Source organism: Bactrocera neohumeralis, unplaced genomic scaffold, assembly GCF_024586455.1.
Source record: "Bactrocera neohumeralis isolate Rockhampton unplaced genomic scaffold, APGP_CSIRO_Bneo_wtdbg2-racon-allhic-juicebox.fasta_v2 cluster09, whole genome shotgun sequence".
NCBI lineage: Eukaryota > Metazoa > Arthropoda > Insecta > Diptera > Tephritidae > Bactrocera > Bactrocera neohumeralis.
Window position 1 is genome coordinate 31,700,192 of NW_026089622.1, and position 16,276 is coordinate 31,716,467.

The 16,276-nt window shown below is 36.1% G+C and overlaps 1 protein-coding gene across 1 annotated transcript in view; it reads left to right on the forward strand.

Moving 5' to 3' along the window:
* Positions 1-16,276, forward strand: part of LOC126764052 (aminopeptidase N) — a 507,747-nt gene that overhangs the window by 223,037 nt on the left and 268,434 nt on the right. The window lies entirely within an intron of this gene.

Sequence of the window (16,276 nt, forward strand, 5' to 3'; positions counted from 1 at the left end):
TTTCCAGGTCTAAAGCCACACTGATAAGGTCCAATCAGCTTGTTGACGGTGGGCTTTAATCTTTTACACAATACGCTCGATAGAACCTTATATGCGATGTTGAGGAGGCTAATCCCACGGTTGTTGGCGCAGATTGTGGGGTCTCCTTTTTTATGGATTGGGCATAGCACACTTAAATTCCAATCGTTGGGCATGCTTTCGTCCGACCACATTTTACAAAGAAGCTGATGCATGCTCCTTATCAGTTCTTTGCCGCCGTGTTTGAATAGCTCGGCCGGTAATCCATCGGCCCCCGCCGCTTTGGTTGTTCTTCAGGTGGGTAATTGCTATTCGAACTTCTTCATGGTCGGGCAATGGGACGTCTGCTCCATCGTCATCGATTGGGGAATCGGGTTCGCCTTCTCCTGGCGTTGTGCATTATCTGCCATTCAGCAGGCTGGAGAAGTGTTCCCTCCATAATTTAAGTATGCTCTGGGCATCGGTCACTAGATCACCTTTGGGGGTTCTACAAGAGTATGCTCCGGTCTTGAAACCTTCTGTAAGCCGCCGCATTTTTTCGTGGAATTTTCGAGCATTACCTCTGTCGGCCAGCTTATCAAGCTCTTCATACTCACGCATTTCGGCCTCTTTCTTTTTCTGTCTGCAGATGCGTCTCGCTTCCCTTTTCAATTCTCGGTATCTATCCCTCCCGCACGTGTTGTGGTCGATCGTAACGTTGCGAGGTAGGCAGCCTGTTTTCTCTCCGCTGCCGCGCGGCACTCCTCGTCGTACCAGTTGTTCTTTTGCACTTTCCGAAAACTAAGGGTTTCGGATGCAGCTGTACGTAAGGAGTTTGAAATGCCGTCCCACAGTTCCCTTATACCGAGTTGTTGACGAGTGCTCTCAGAGAGCAGGAGTGCAAGCCGAGCAGTGCAAGCCGAGTAGAAAATCGTTCGGCTGTCTGTTGTGATTGCAGCTTCTCGACGTCGAACCTTCCTTGTGTTTGTTGGCATGCGTTTTTTGCTGCACAGAGGCGGGTGCGAATCTTGGCTGCAACAAGATAGTGGTCCGAGTCGAAGTTAGAACCTCTGAGCGCACGCACATCTAAAACACTGAAGACGTGTCTTCCGTCTATCACAACATGATCGATCTGGTTGGTCGTTTTTCGATCCGGAGACAGCCAGGCAGCTTGATGAATTTTTTTGTGCTGGAATCTAGTACTACAGATAACCATATTTCGGGCCCCGGCAAAGTCGATCAGCCTCAACCCATTTGGTGAAGTTTCGTCATGGAGGCTGAATTTACCGACCGTGGTGCCAAAGATACCTTCTTTGCCGACCCTGGCGTTAAAATCGCCAAGCACGATTTTGACATCGTGGCGGGGGCATCTCTCATAAGTGCGTTCCAAGCACTTATAAAAGGCATCTTTGGTCACATCGTCCTTCTCATCCGTCGGAGCGTGGGCGCAGATCAGCGATATGTTGAAGAACCTCGCTTTGATGCGGATTGTGGATAGACGTTCATTCACCGGAGTGAATGATAGTACTCGGCGACGGAGTCTCTCTCCCACCACGAATCCTACACCAAACTTGCGCTCCTTTATATGGCCACTGTAGTAAATGTCACAAGGACCTACTCGTCTCTGTCCTTGCCCCGTCCATCGCATTTCTTGGACGGCGGTGATGTCAGCCTTAATTTTCACGAGGACATCAACCAGCTGGGCAGCGGCACCTTCCCAATTAAGGGACCGGACATTCCAGGTGCATGCCCTGATATCGTTGTCCTTATTTCGTTTGCCATGGTCGTCATCAAAAGAGGGGTTTCTCATCCGAGGCTGTTTGTCGTTTTTCATTGGGGTAGGCAGGGGATGTTTCGCCTTCTCACTTTAGCTCACCTTCGAACGGATGTTCTTAGGCTACCCAGAGGATACTTGGTCAAAGACCGGAAATCGTGAGCTGCTTGAGTCATATGTAAAAGAATCGTTTCTGGCCACTCCCAAGTGAATGGCGATTAGAGAACTTTCCTCACTTGCGTGAACTTCTAGACATGACCTCCATCCGCCAGGAGGAACGTATCTACCTTGTAAAAAAAAAATTGGATGTATACCCTGTTCAGGGTATAATGAATGTTTGTTTGTTAGTAACGCTAAGAGAACGGCTGCACCAATCTTGATGCAATTTTCAGAGGGTGTTCGTTATGGATCGGGAAGATTTAGAAATAAAAATACCTTTACTTTTTATGAGGAGAAGTCGGAAAGTTGGACAATTCTAAAAAGTAACTATTTTCCATATACACACAGTTTTTTTTTAATTTTTGTTTGTTTTGTTTTTCATTATTTTGATTTGTAAATTATTTGAATTGTTCAATTTCCGTCGCTTGCTTTTTGATTCTGGCTATTCAAAAGAAAAATTATTCAGTGAAAACTTTATGTGTGTTGCACACAAAGTGATCAATTACAGATTGAAATTTGTTACGAAGCCACGAAGAGGTCGCGCTAATATCGGTCGTCGGTCGGTAATAGCGATCGTCACGATGTCACAGCACCATTTTTCAAACAACAGCTGCGATGTTTGATGGACTTTATCTTGAAGCAATGTATGGTATATATGATGCTGTTAGATGCTGAATGTATTTTGCTGAGTAGCAAAAAAGAGGTTTACCGCACGCACACATTCTTCTTTGGATGGGGATGGTGGTTACACCAGAACAAATTGATGAAATAATTTCTGCGGAAATTGCTCATCCAGAGATAGATCCAGAGTTATACGAAGCGGTGAAAATCAATATGGTTTATGGACCTTGCCGACATCACAATACAACTTCGGTGTGTATGTCTGACAATAAATGCACGAAACACTATTCACGTGCTTTTCTTTCGTAAACGCAAACTGGAAATGATGGGTATTCACCGTATCGGCATCGCTCACCAGATGACAATGTCAATGTTGAGAATTGCAGTTTGGTGAAATCGATCAGCAAGTATCAAATATGTCGAACGTGAACTGCAATAGAGCGCTTTGTAGAATATTTACTTTTGCAATTCATAAAAGTTTTCCGACTGTTCTGCGTCTCGCGGTTTAACTTCATTTGAGTCATTGCGTATTGTGAATGGTATGGTGTGTGCAACTTTTTGAGAAGCATGGCAGTAATTGCAATTGCTGAAACATGATAATCACTGGAAACAAACGATAGACAATGCAGTAGCTACTTCGCATGCCAGTGAAGTTCGCATACTCTTTGCCTTTTTGCGAAGATCATTTGGGATACGAAAAAAATTATATTGCCGAAGAAATTTAACATCGTATTCGCTAAGAATTGGAAATGGGCAAATTCCGGTTGATACTTCCAGTGGTTTAATATCAATTTCCCCTGCCGTTTGTCAAATCACTTCAACGAAAGATGAACTCATCACGAATGTTTATCCAAAAATTGGCCAAATTATCGTAACTACGACTGCTTGAGAGCATGTGCAATTTTAGATTTCAAAATACCGATGTTATAACTTAAACAGAAAAATTCAAAGTCAAATTCCGGGAGGCTTACGCTCATACAAATCGATCGATCATCTTGACAGTGAAGAAGCCGTGAATTATCCAGTGGAATTTCTAAATTCTTTGGAGAGGCTTGGTATGCCGCAGTATCATTTGGGTCTCAAAGTTGGATCTGTCATTATTATGTTTCACAATCTTCATGCTCCGAACTGTGTAATGTAATAATTTCACGCAAGACAACGGCTGCGGGGTCAGCTAGTTATTTTATAAAAAAAACAACTACTTGTTGCTTCAAAAACGTATGAAAACTGTGTATCAATCGAAACCATACTGAAATGGTAAATTGCATACTAATTTATGTGAAGTGATTTTCGCTTTTTACTGAGAAAACCTAACGGTTCTTAATAACGGAATATGTCAATCCTATCAGTCTGTCATATTCGTGAAGGCAAATTATGAGTAATTGTTTTTGTAAAAAACACAACGTATATATTTTTTATTTTGCAAATAATTTGACTTTTTTTACGCCAATATATAGTGCATACTTATTTCTGTGATACACTGTAGATACATATGTACATATGTGCTTTGATGTCAAATATAAAGAGAATATCTATAAATTATATTCATAGTCGTTTTTACATTGAAACTACACGAATACATATGTAAACAATCATTTCTAATCGTTGAAATTAGCATAATTTTTCTCATTTGTCAATGAAAATGATCAAATTTTAATTTTTTAACCTTGGTGAAATCAGCTAATAATTTTTGTGGAGAAATGCTCTAATCGTGACGAGTAGCTCTCCAAAAATCGGTGCGACAATCATCATACCATGAACATTCTCTATAAATCTACATTCTTTGAAGATCCAACATAAAGACGATGTTGTCTGAGAAATTGTATAAGCAAAAATATATGTATGCGGTTAACAGGCTAACTTGTCAAAAGTACGTTATGTTTTTTTTCTTTCTGCCTATTCTACAGAAGTTCTTCTGTCAAACGCAAAATTCAAAAAGAAAGTGATTTTAAGAATGGTATAACTTATAAACTACAAATTGTATTATAGTAACACGCGGATTAGACAGGAAAAAGTGTTTTTAAGTTTTTCTTTATGATACAAATCTGAAAAAATTGTCTCATTTCTAGAGAAGTTGTTTTATCAAATGTCCACAGATATGAAATAATATAAAATAAAATTATGTATTTAGATATTCTAATATTGCAGTAACAAAATCACATAAAGGCTGACTTCGAAAACTTACATAAAATGTACTTAAGAAGACAAGATTACAATATATTTTCCATATATTTTTTTATAATTGGTTGATGATTGAGCTTGTATTTTCTAAGAAACTGAAGTAATTATTTATAATTAAACTATTAGATTTTAAGTCTCTCCATTTTTTATATTTAAGTGATTTTCCTGCTTATTTTTAGATTATAAAATTGGAAAGTGTAAATGTATTCATTGGCGACTCTTATGCAAAAAAAAACCAAAGTTAAAGCTTTACTCTTTATGTATCTATGTATTTTCATTGACCGACCGAATAACTAAACTCCGGTATGCAATTCATTTTCGAGTGATTTATTTTAAATGTTCATCATATGTACCACATATGTATATTTGGAATTCAACTTACGGAATGGAAACGTTTCGACCATCGGTACTCTACCTTCAATCCCACAAGGACAAAAGTCGTATATCCTAGGGATATATCTCGCCTACAAGCTACCATCTTCACACGTCTAAGGATTGGCCACACGCAACTCACACATCAGCACCTTCTTACTGGCAAAGAAAAACCACCTTGCCCTCTCTGCGCAAGCACGCTATCACTTCACCACATCTTTAACGAATGTTCGGCTTTAGCGAGTATTAGGCAAAAGCACAACTTTTTTCCAAACTATCAAGAATTGTTAAAACTTCCTTCGTTTGCAAATATTATAAGCATTTATAATTTTATTACTGATTGTTATCTACAAAATAAAATATAACTTTATATTTAGCAAGTAACCTAACATATTTGTTTGTTCAGAGTCGATGGCTTTAATAGCTCGTACTCTCTTTTTTTTTAAATTAGGTTTAATACTACTTTGTATATTTCTCCTAATAAATAAATAAATAAATATACATATGTATATTTACATATTCTTCTCCCAACTAAGTTGGCAAATGCGATGAATAAAGAGATTTATTAGTACAATGCAAGTATGTGTGTGTAAATGTAAGCGGTGTTAATGATCACCAACCCGGCCCGGTTTACAAGAGGTTTCATTAGCTGTTTGGAGGTTCACAACTCTAACATGGCCATCTCCTCTAAACACGGTTGATTCGACTCGACCTCGTCTCCGATGCGGTGACAGGATGTCGTCATGTATGATCACTAAAGCAATGTAATCAGGTGAAGGCGTTGTCCACTTGACAGGAGGTTCGTTTACATAGTCCGCAGACCAGCGACGCCATATACTTTAATTGTTGTAGCGTAGTTCTTCAAATTTATTCAGCGCCAACGACTAAAAAATGCCTAGCTGTTAGTATATCAAAGTTTTGCAAAAGTTATGATCTGATGACATTGAGCATAGCGGGCACCGAATTTAGTGTGGCTTCTACTTTCATAGCTATGGTGTTTAGCATTCCGAATCTCAACTTAGTGTTTGCAAATGTGCGATTGAACAACACTTATGAACTTTTAAACCTTCCCGAGTTTAAACCCGGTTTCGTTATCGACGAATGGAGTTAGAAACTTCAAGTAACTTTTTAGAGCTTGGTTTTTGAGAATTGAACGTCATTTGGTAAATGTTTTAGCTGAATATTGAAGATAATGCAATATCATATCCACTTGCAGTCAGTTCCTATATGTCAGATACCCACGAACATTGATAGCATAACAAAGTGTTGTTTTAACTAATGTAAAACTGGTTGCGAGTCAGTTCAAAAGAAAGAAGTCGTATGTCGGAGTCGTATGTGCGTTTCAAACTGCTGACACGTATGCACGAATTCGTACGTCGCAAAACTGATGTACAGACAATAGTGAGGCAGATTGAGTTATGGAAGCGAGTTAAGTTGGCTAGAGCGGGTTGATTTAGAGGGAGAAAGGAAAATATCCCTTAAGCGGGAAATATCCTACGGATCGTTGCCCAGGCGAATATGGATCTAGAACCGATTTCGAGCCAGCGATATTTTAAGTGAAGTTTAATTTAACGGGATTATACAAAGTTCTTCGTCAGTTTTTAAGATATCTGAATAAAATATAATGCCTACGTGGTTTTTGAGATTCTATTAATCATTTGTCGGAAGAAGCCAGATAGGGCAACTATATCACATATCTCCCATTCAACCGATTATTCAGTTAGTTTATTTTCCGGTTGCATGCTTTTAATTAAAAAGCTAAAAGCTTCTAATTTTGAACAACTGTTCTCTAATAGATACTTAACAATTGCACTGAAAAACAGAAAATCTAACAATTATATCATATCTCTCCTATACAACCTATTATTCAGATTTTTTCCTTAAAGGGTCATTAGGGTAATCTTAAAGGGTCACTAGGGTAATCTTTTTTCAAATCCCTTATAACCTTAGAATTAATGTGGAAACCCACTTTACCATTGGAAGGTTTCGAAAAAGGCCCAAAAATAATAATATCGCTCGACGTTCGGAGCGCTTGGAGTGCACTCCTCAAACTTTAAACGCGTTTTTCTCAAAACACACTTTTTTTAAACTGGCGGACAAGATTCCGGTCGAACTACTCACCCGATTTGTTTAATTTTTTAATGTTCACAAAACTCCTGGCTATCGTCCCTACTAGATTAATAATTTTTTTTATTTTAGTTATTGACAATGTTATGACAACCTTTATGTAAAAACACATCAAGAAAAATTAAAAAAGAACCTTATTTTTTTATTTATCAACATTTTTTATGATTCTAGTAGGGACGACAACCATTCACGTATTTTTTAAGAATAAATTGGGTTTTTGTGTTTCAGATGATCCAAACATGAGAAATTGTATCCGCCAGTGAAAAAACGCATCAGATGTCTGAACTGCCTTCAGCTAAGAAGCTAAGAGCTTGTAATTTTACAGAACAGTCTTTTAATATGTATATACTTAGTAATACCAAGGAAAGTAAAGAAAATCGACCAACTTTGTATAACATATATAGGGTTACCATATTCCCTGATTTATCAGGGAATTCCTTGATTTTGACCTTCGGCACTGATTCCCTGATTTTCGTGAAAAAATGCACTTATTCCCTGGTTTCTTACTGAATCGGCGATTTTTTTTAATTATTCTTTTTTTTTAGCGAGTGCGTGAAAAAAACTGAGCATCACAGCGTTTTAGTCTACTTGGGCGTTTTGAAGTTGCGCGCCACGCGTAGGATTTACATGAATCATATCATTTATGGTTGAGTTTTGGAACGCACATCATACGATATCGCCAACATACATACATACATTTATACCGTTGCATGGAAATGCGACTGCATCATGTCTCGACTCGAATTTGCGGAATTTACTTATATAACCTCCTAACACTCCGGTGTTCACAACACTTATGTACATATCATAAATTGAATCCGAATCCGGAATGGACAATTGTTTACGTCTAATATTTTGTGGTTTAATTTAAATTTTTGTGAAATGTTCATATTGACGGCAACAAAGTGATCGATCAGTTGGGAAATTTTAATGCGTTCTTGAAATCGAAAAATGAGGGCCCAGAAATATCAGACGAGTTTTTTGCGCAATCTGTTAATGACGAGCTGTGTCAATTCTTCAAAGCTAATAAGAACACTGAGTCCTTTTCCGAAATCTTAATAATATTTCAGTATTTGGTGTCTATCCCTGGTAGAGATGGGCAGTGGGAAAAAACCCAACGGGAATAAACCCAGGTTTTTTCCCATTTGGGAAAAAACCGGGTATTTATGTGGGAAAAAACCCAATTGACGGGTATTTTCATTATAGAACGTAATTATCACGATCTTAAAAAAATTTACATTCTTTTATTATTTTTAGAACAAATGCAGCGAAAAATAGGTACTTTGCGATGCGCACATACTTTGCGCCAGCGTATATAGGGACCTAGCAGTTGCCTGTTGTTCGAAAAGTGAAAATGTGTAGCCTGATTCAGGAACTAAACTAAAACCAGCAGTTTATTATAACAACAAAAAGACGTATTCTTGCTTTATTATAAGATTTTTTCTGCGCATTGTGGTGGTGAAAGAACCTTTGACCAAAAAAAAAATAAAACGAGAGATACTTACTAACAAATATTTATAACACTTTACAAAAGTGTTTTTTTAGTCACTATCGCTACTGCCATGATCATTAAATATATTATTAATATTGCTAAATCCTATTAATTTTGTATTTTCACGAGATGTTGAAGGTCGTTCTTCATTTATTGGGATACCAAACGGACTTGACAATTGCCTGGGTGTAGATAACGGCTCGTCATCATCGTCATTGTCATCAACTTTATGTTTGTGTAACAAGTTCCAAATATACGATATAAAAGCTATTTTTGCTGCCCTGTCTGTAGTCAATCTATTTCATTTGTGACTATGTATATGCGAATGAGTGCTAAAAGATCGTTCAGTGGCTGCTGAAGTACAGGGAGCAGTTAGAATACGCACTGCAACCCTACTCAGCAATTTGGACCTGCAGAGTCCTCTCCACCAAATTACCGGGTTCATTTCGGCGACATGTTTCCATATAAATGATCTACTCCATAAACCCTGTTTAGCTCTATAATTAGCTAAATCAACACCAACGTCAATATTGAGCGATTGGCTCACGTCGTGTATAAACTCCATGGCATCCACTTCGTGTTCTATTTCTAATTCAATGCCTTGCGATCTTGGATCTAATAAATATGCAGCATAATGAATGGGTTTCAAACAATTATTTGTTCGCCTAATTACAGCATTTGTAATATCTTGTTTATGATGCTCATTTAGAATGGATATATCCGGAAATGCAAAATTAAATGTAGACTTAATATCTTTGAAGGCTATATAAACTTCATTTATAAGTATTCCATTGCCTTCAAGTTTGAAAATTTTATCTGTTATAGGTTCCAGTAGTTTTATACAATTTTCTACCATGGTCCAGAAATTTAAATCCAATAAATTTGATTTTATTTCGCTTGAAATATTGGCATCTTCATGAACTGCTAATGTCTGTAATGCAACTTTGGATTTTTTTAAACTTTTTAACGCAGTGCAGTAACTGCCCCAGCGGGTTTTTCCCAGGCAATTTTAATGTTTCACCTGAACCTTTTTCTTTTACAATCTGAGCTAATAAAACGCTCATACTTTGGTTTCTTTTTATTGCTTTTATTGTATCTGTGGCGATCGATATAAACGCATTAATAGGTTCCAGTTTTAAGCAATCTTCGCATAGCAAATTCAATGTATGTGCTACACATCTCAGCGGTATTATATGTGCATACGAATTTTTAACTATCTGAAATGCTCTTTGAATATTATTTGCGTTATCTCCGATAACAGTTACAAATTTGTGGCCTCCATACACGTTTATAACATTGATTATCTCTTGAGATAAATATTGGCTTGTATGTCGATTTGTGAGAGTATTAAGGCTTTTAACAAAAACAGGCTCAGGTTTTGCAATAATGAAGTTGATGATACCTTCATTGCGCTGATTGCTCCAGCCATCACACTGCAAATGTACATCATTTATAGACTTCAGTTCGTCTGTAATTTCATTGACCATTTCATTATAAATAGTTTCCAAATGTGTTGTGGAGATAGCTTTTCTGGATGGTAACTTATAAAGTGGTTGCAAATCGTCAAAAAATCGTACCCACAGCGGAAAACAGACCAAAAAAAAACGATGGAGTTGGGCGGTTGGGTAAAAGTTGGTGACCAAATTTGATTAATATACACTGGACTGATTTTGACTAAGACCGATATGGCAAAATAAGGCTATGTTCGTAAATGCATCATGACGCGCATCATGACGATTGCAAAACAAACAGAACGTTCAGAAATGCCAATATTGCAGCACTGCAATAATCAAGCGTTCGAAAAGACAACACTTCTATCAGCTGTCACTCATAATTTCTATCAAAAAATAACTACGATGTCTGACGAAAAGTAATAGTGTGTTGTACAGACAATAGTGAGGCAGATTGAGTTATGGAAGCGAGTTAAGTTGGCTAGAGCGGGTTGATTTAGAGGGAGAAAGGAAAATATCCCTTAAGCGGGAAATATCCTACGGATCGTTGCCCAGGCGAATATGGATCTAGAACCGATTTCGAGCCAGCGATATTTTAAGTGAAGTTTAATTTAACGGGATTATACAAAGTTCTTCGTCAGTTTTTAAGATATCTGAATAAAATATAATGCCTACGTGGTTTTTGAGATTCTATTAATCATTTGTCGGAAGAAGCCAGATAGGGCAACTATATCACATATCTCCCATTCAACCGATTATTCAGTTAGTTTATTTTCCGGTTGCATGCTTTTAATTAAAAAGCTAAAAGCTTCTAATTTTGAACAACTGTTCTCTAATAGATACTTAACAATTGCACTGAAAAACAGAAAATCTAACAATTATATCATATCTCTCCTATACAACCTATTATTCAGATTTTTTTCCTTAAAGGGTCATTAGGGTAATCTTAACGGGTCACTAGGGTAATCTTTTTTCAAATCCCTTATAACCTTAGAATTAATGTGGAAACCCACTTTACCATTGGAAGGTTTCGAAAAAGGCCCAAAAATAATAATATCGCTCGACGTTCGGAGCGCTTGGAGTGCACTCCTCAAACTTTAAACGCGTTTTTCTCAAAACACACTTTTTTTAAACTGGCGGACAAGATTCCGGTCGAACTACTCACCCGATTTGTTTAATTTTTTAATGTTCACAAAACTCCTGGCTATCGTCCCTACTAGATTAATAATTTTTTTTTATTTTAGTTATTGACAATGTTATGACAACCTTTATGTAAAAACACATCAAGAAAAATTAAAAAAGAACCTTATTTTTTTATTTATCAACATTTTTTATGATTCTAGTAGGGACGACAACCATTCACGTATTTTTTAAGAATAAATTGGGTTTTTGTGTTTCAGATGATCCAAACATGAGAAATTGTATCCGCCAGTGAAAAAACGCATCAGATGTCTGAACTGCCTTCAGCTAAGAAGCTAAGAGCTTGTAATTTTACAGAACAGTCTTTTAATATGTATATACTTAGTAATACCAAGGAAAGTAAAGAAAATCGACCAACTTTGTATAACATATATAGGGTTACCATATTCCCTGATTTATCAGGGAATTCCTTGATTTTGACCTTCGGCACTGATTCCCTGATTTTCGTGAAAAAATGCACTTATTCCCTGGTTTCTTACTGAATCGGTGATTTTTTTTAATTATTCTTTTTTTTTAGCGAGTGCGTGAAAAAACCTGAGCATCACAGCGTTTTAGTCTACTTGGGCGTTTTGAAGTTGCGCGCCACGCGTAGGATTTACATGAATCATATCATTTATGGTTGAGTTTTGGAACGCACATCATACGATATCGCCAACATACATACATACATTTATACCGTTGCATGGAAATGCGACTTCATCATGTCTCGACTCGAATTTGCGGAATTTACTTATATAACCTCCTAACACTCCGGTGTTCACAACACTTATGTACATATCATAAATTGAATCCGAATCCGGAATGGACAATTGTTTACGTCTAATATTTTGTGGTTTAATTTAAATTTTTGTGAAATGTTCATATTGACGGCAACAAAGTGATCGATCAGTTGGCAAATTTTAATGCGTTCTTGAAATCGAAAAATGAGGGCCCAGAAATATCAGACGAGTTTTTTGCGCAATCTGTTAATGACGAGCTGTGTCAATTCTTCAAAGCTAATAAGAACACTGAGTCCTTTTCCGAAATCTTAATAATATTTCAGTATTTGGTGTCTATCCCTGGTAGAGATGGGCAGTGGGAAAAAACCCAACGGGAATAAACCCAGGTTTTTTCCCATTTGGGAAAAAACCGGGTATTTATGTGGGAAAAAACCCAATTGACGGGTATTTTCATTATAGAACGTAATTATCACGATCTTAAAAAAATTTACATTCTTTTATTATTTTTAGAACAAATGCAGCGAAAAATAGGTACTTTGCGATGCGCACATACTTTGCGCCAGCGTATATAGGGACCTAGCAGTTGCCTGTTGTTCGAAAAGTGAAAATGTGTAGCCTGATTCAGGAACTAAACTAAAACCAGCAGTTTATTATAACAACAAAAAGACGTATTCTTGCTTTATTATAAGATTTTTTCTGCGCATTGTGGTGGTGAAAGAACCTTTGACCAAAAAAAAAAAAATAAAACGAGAGATACTTACTAACAAATATTTATAACACTTTACAAAAGTGTTTTTTTAGTCACTATCGCTACTGCCATGATGATTAAATATATTATTAATATTGCTAAATCCTATTAATTTTGTATTTTCACGAGATGTTGAAGGTCGTTCTTCATTTATTGGGATACCAAACGGACTTGACAATTGCCTGGGTGTAGATAACGGCTCGTCATCATCGTCATTGTCATCAACTTTATGTTTGTGTAACAAGTTCCAAATATACGATATAAAAGCTATTTTTTCTGCCCTGCCTGTAGTCAATCTATTTCGGTTGTTACTATGTATATGCGAATGAGTGCTAAAAGATCGTTCAGTGGCTGCTGAAGTACAGGGAGCAGTTAGAATACGCACTGCAACCCTACTCAGCAATTTGGACCTGCAGAGTCCTCTCCACCAAATTACCGGGTTCATTTCGGCGACATGTTTCCATATAAATGATCTACTCCATAAACCCTGTTTAGCTCTATAATTAGCTAAATCAACACCAACGTCAATATTGAGCGATTGGCTCACGTCGTGTATAAACTCCATGGCATCCACTTCGTGTTCTTCTTCTAATTCAATGCCTTGCGATCTTGGATCTAATAAATATGCAGCATAATGAATGGGTTTCAAACAATTATTTGTTCGCCTAATTACAGCATTTGTAATATCTTGTTTATGATGCTCATTTAGAATGGATATATCCGGAAATGCAAAATTAAATGTAGACTTAATATCTTTGAAGGCTATATAAACTTCATTTATAAGTATTCCATTGCCTTCAAGTTTGAAAATTTTATCTGTTATAGGTTCCAGTAGTTTTATACAATTTTCTACCATGGTCCAGAAATTTAAATCCAATAAATTTGATTTTATTTCGCTTGAAATATTGGCATCTTCATGAACTGCTAATGTCTGTAATGCAACTTTGGATTTTTTTAAACTTTTTAACGCAGTGCAGTAACTGCCCCAGCGGTTTTTCCCAGGCAATTTTAATGTTTCACCTGAACCTTTTTCTGCTTTTATTGTATCTGTGGCGATCGATATAAACGCATTAATAGGTTCCAGTTTTAAGCAATCTTCGCATAGCAAATTCAATGTATGTGCTACACATCTCAGCGGTATTATATGTGCATACGAATTTTTAACTATCTGAAATGCTCTTTGAATATTATTTGCGTTATCTCCGATAACAGTTACAAATTTGTGGCCTCCATACACGTTTATAACATTGATTATCTCTTGAGATAAATATTGGCTTGTATGTCGATTTGTGAGAGTATTAAGGCTTTTAACAAAAACAGGCTCAGGTTTTGCAATAATGAAGTTGATGATACCTTCATTGCGCTGATTGCTCCAGCCATCACACTGCAAATGTAAATCATTTATAGACTTCAGTTCGTCTGTAATTTCATTGACCATTTCATTATAAATAGTTTCCAAATGTGTTGTGGAGATAGCTTTTCTGGATGGTAACTTATAAAGTGGTTGCAAATCGTCAAAAAATCGTACCCACAGCGGATGTTCAACGATGGATAAAGGAGAACCGGTAACAAATATTGCCTTCGATAAGAGCTGATCTAGATAAAGTTTTTTTTCTGTTAAAACTTCTGATGAAGTCGTAATATTAGAAATTGTATCCGTCAAACTGTTATCCTGTGACATTTCATTATGTGATTCTGCTTGCAAGGGCAGATTTGTGGCAGTTGTGCTAGTAACAGGTATTTTCTGTAATTTGTTCTTGATAACAGTTGGACATCTATAACATTTTAACAGATGGCTGGTCATCTTGCTGACATTGCCAAATTGGTAAACTTTTTCACAGTGTTTGCATTTTACTGTTTTATTGTTTGCCGAATGAAAATAGTTTTCCCATACATCAGTATTTTTCTTTCTGGGCATGATGTGATCTAAGGAAAAAAAAAACAGATAAAAAAACATTAGAAATGTATAGAGTTGTTCTAAAGTATTGTATATTAACAGAGTATGTATACCTACGAAACTAATATGAAATAAGTATAAATTCCAAAAGAAGGAATTTATACTTTGCCCAATTTCAATGAATAAAAGTACAAGGTTTGCAAGGAATATAAAACTTCTATAGTTTAATATAACAAATATTAAAGCTCAAACTTACCGTTCATAAAAAGAAGTAAGTATCGAAGTCCGTAAGAATAGCAGTAGTTGTCAACCCAAAGTAAATCACGTATTTAAGCACAAGGCAATCAAAATTCCACAAAACAAAATCCAAGTCGTCAATTATACCGACAAATTAACACAAGTGCGCACAGTATGAAGGCAAAACAACGTCTGAGATAGATCACCAACGCGTACGCCACTGCTCATTTTATTTAATTAGAGAGCATGGAGTATATGTATGTATATAACGTATTTATTGAATTATGAAAATAAACAAAGTTAGATTAGCTCTAACTAGTAGTAATAGTACGTACTATTTGATATACACATGTATCTACACATTATCTAGATGTTACATATGCTAAGTATGAAAAAACCCGAATATTATCCCATTCGGTAATTTTCCCCGGGTTTTTTCCCTATTTTTTCCCACATTGGGGTTTTTTCCGGGTAAAATCCCATCTCTAATCCCTGGTCACAACGCAAATTGCGAGCGTATTTTTTCCTTAAGAAAAATCGATTTTTTTTCATATTTTGACAGTAAAGCCTATTGAAAACATGCTGTGAAAAATTCAGACCGAAATTCTTAGTATTTCAACCGATTGCTTTAAAATTTACATATGTTCTTTTACTCATTTAAAGTTATCGTCCCTACCAGAATTGTTTATTTTCGAAAATATTTTCATATTTTTTTTAAAGGATTTTGACGGAAAAAGCAATATTTTCATAACTTTTTTTTGAAGTTCTACATTTTTTTAATGAAATTGATTATATTTGGTAGGGACGATAGCCGCAGAACTACTGAATAATAATCCATTAGATTTTTTTTTTATTTCAGACAACATTAACAGCCGCTATCACCATGACCACCATTTTTTGTTGGGGGTAGTCCCCATTTAAATTAAATAATTGATTTAAATAAAAATATATTAAAAAATTAAAATGATTAAATTTTGCTATCGCATAAAAAAAAATTTCCTAAAAAGTGGTAAAATGTATGCGTTCACATGAGAGTACCCCCTTAATCAATACACAGTGGAGTAACGAGCGTAACCGCCTCTCAGTTGAGACCGTTAAAAATATTGTACTTGTTCAATATAACTTCAAAGGAATGAATTGTAACGATTTTCACAAGTATTTGTCCAGCGACAAAAATTTATTTTTATGAAAAAAATTGGAGCGTTCGAAAAATATGTGAAAAAATATGTTAATGAATGACGATTGTAGCAGCTTAGTGATAGTTCTCAAGAAGAGTAGGTATTACAATTACAATTCAAATA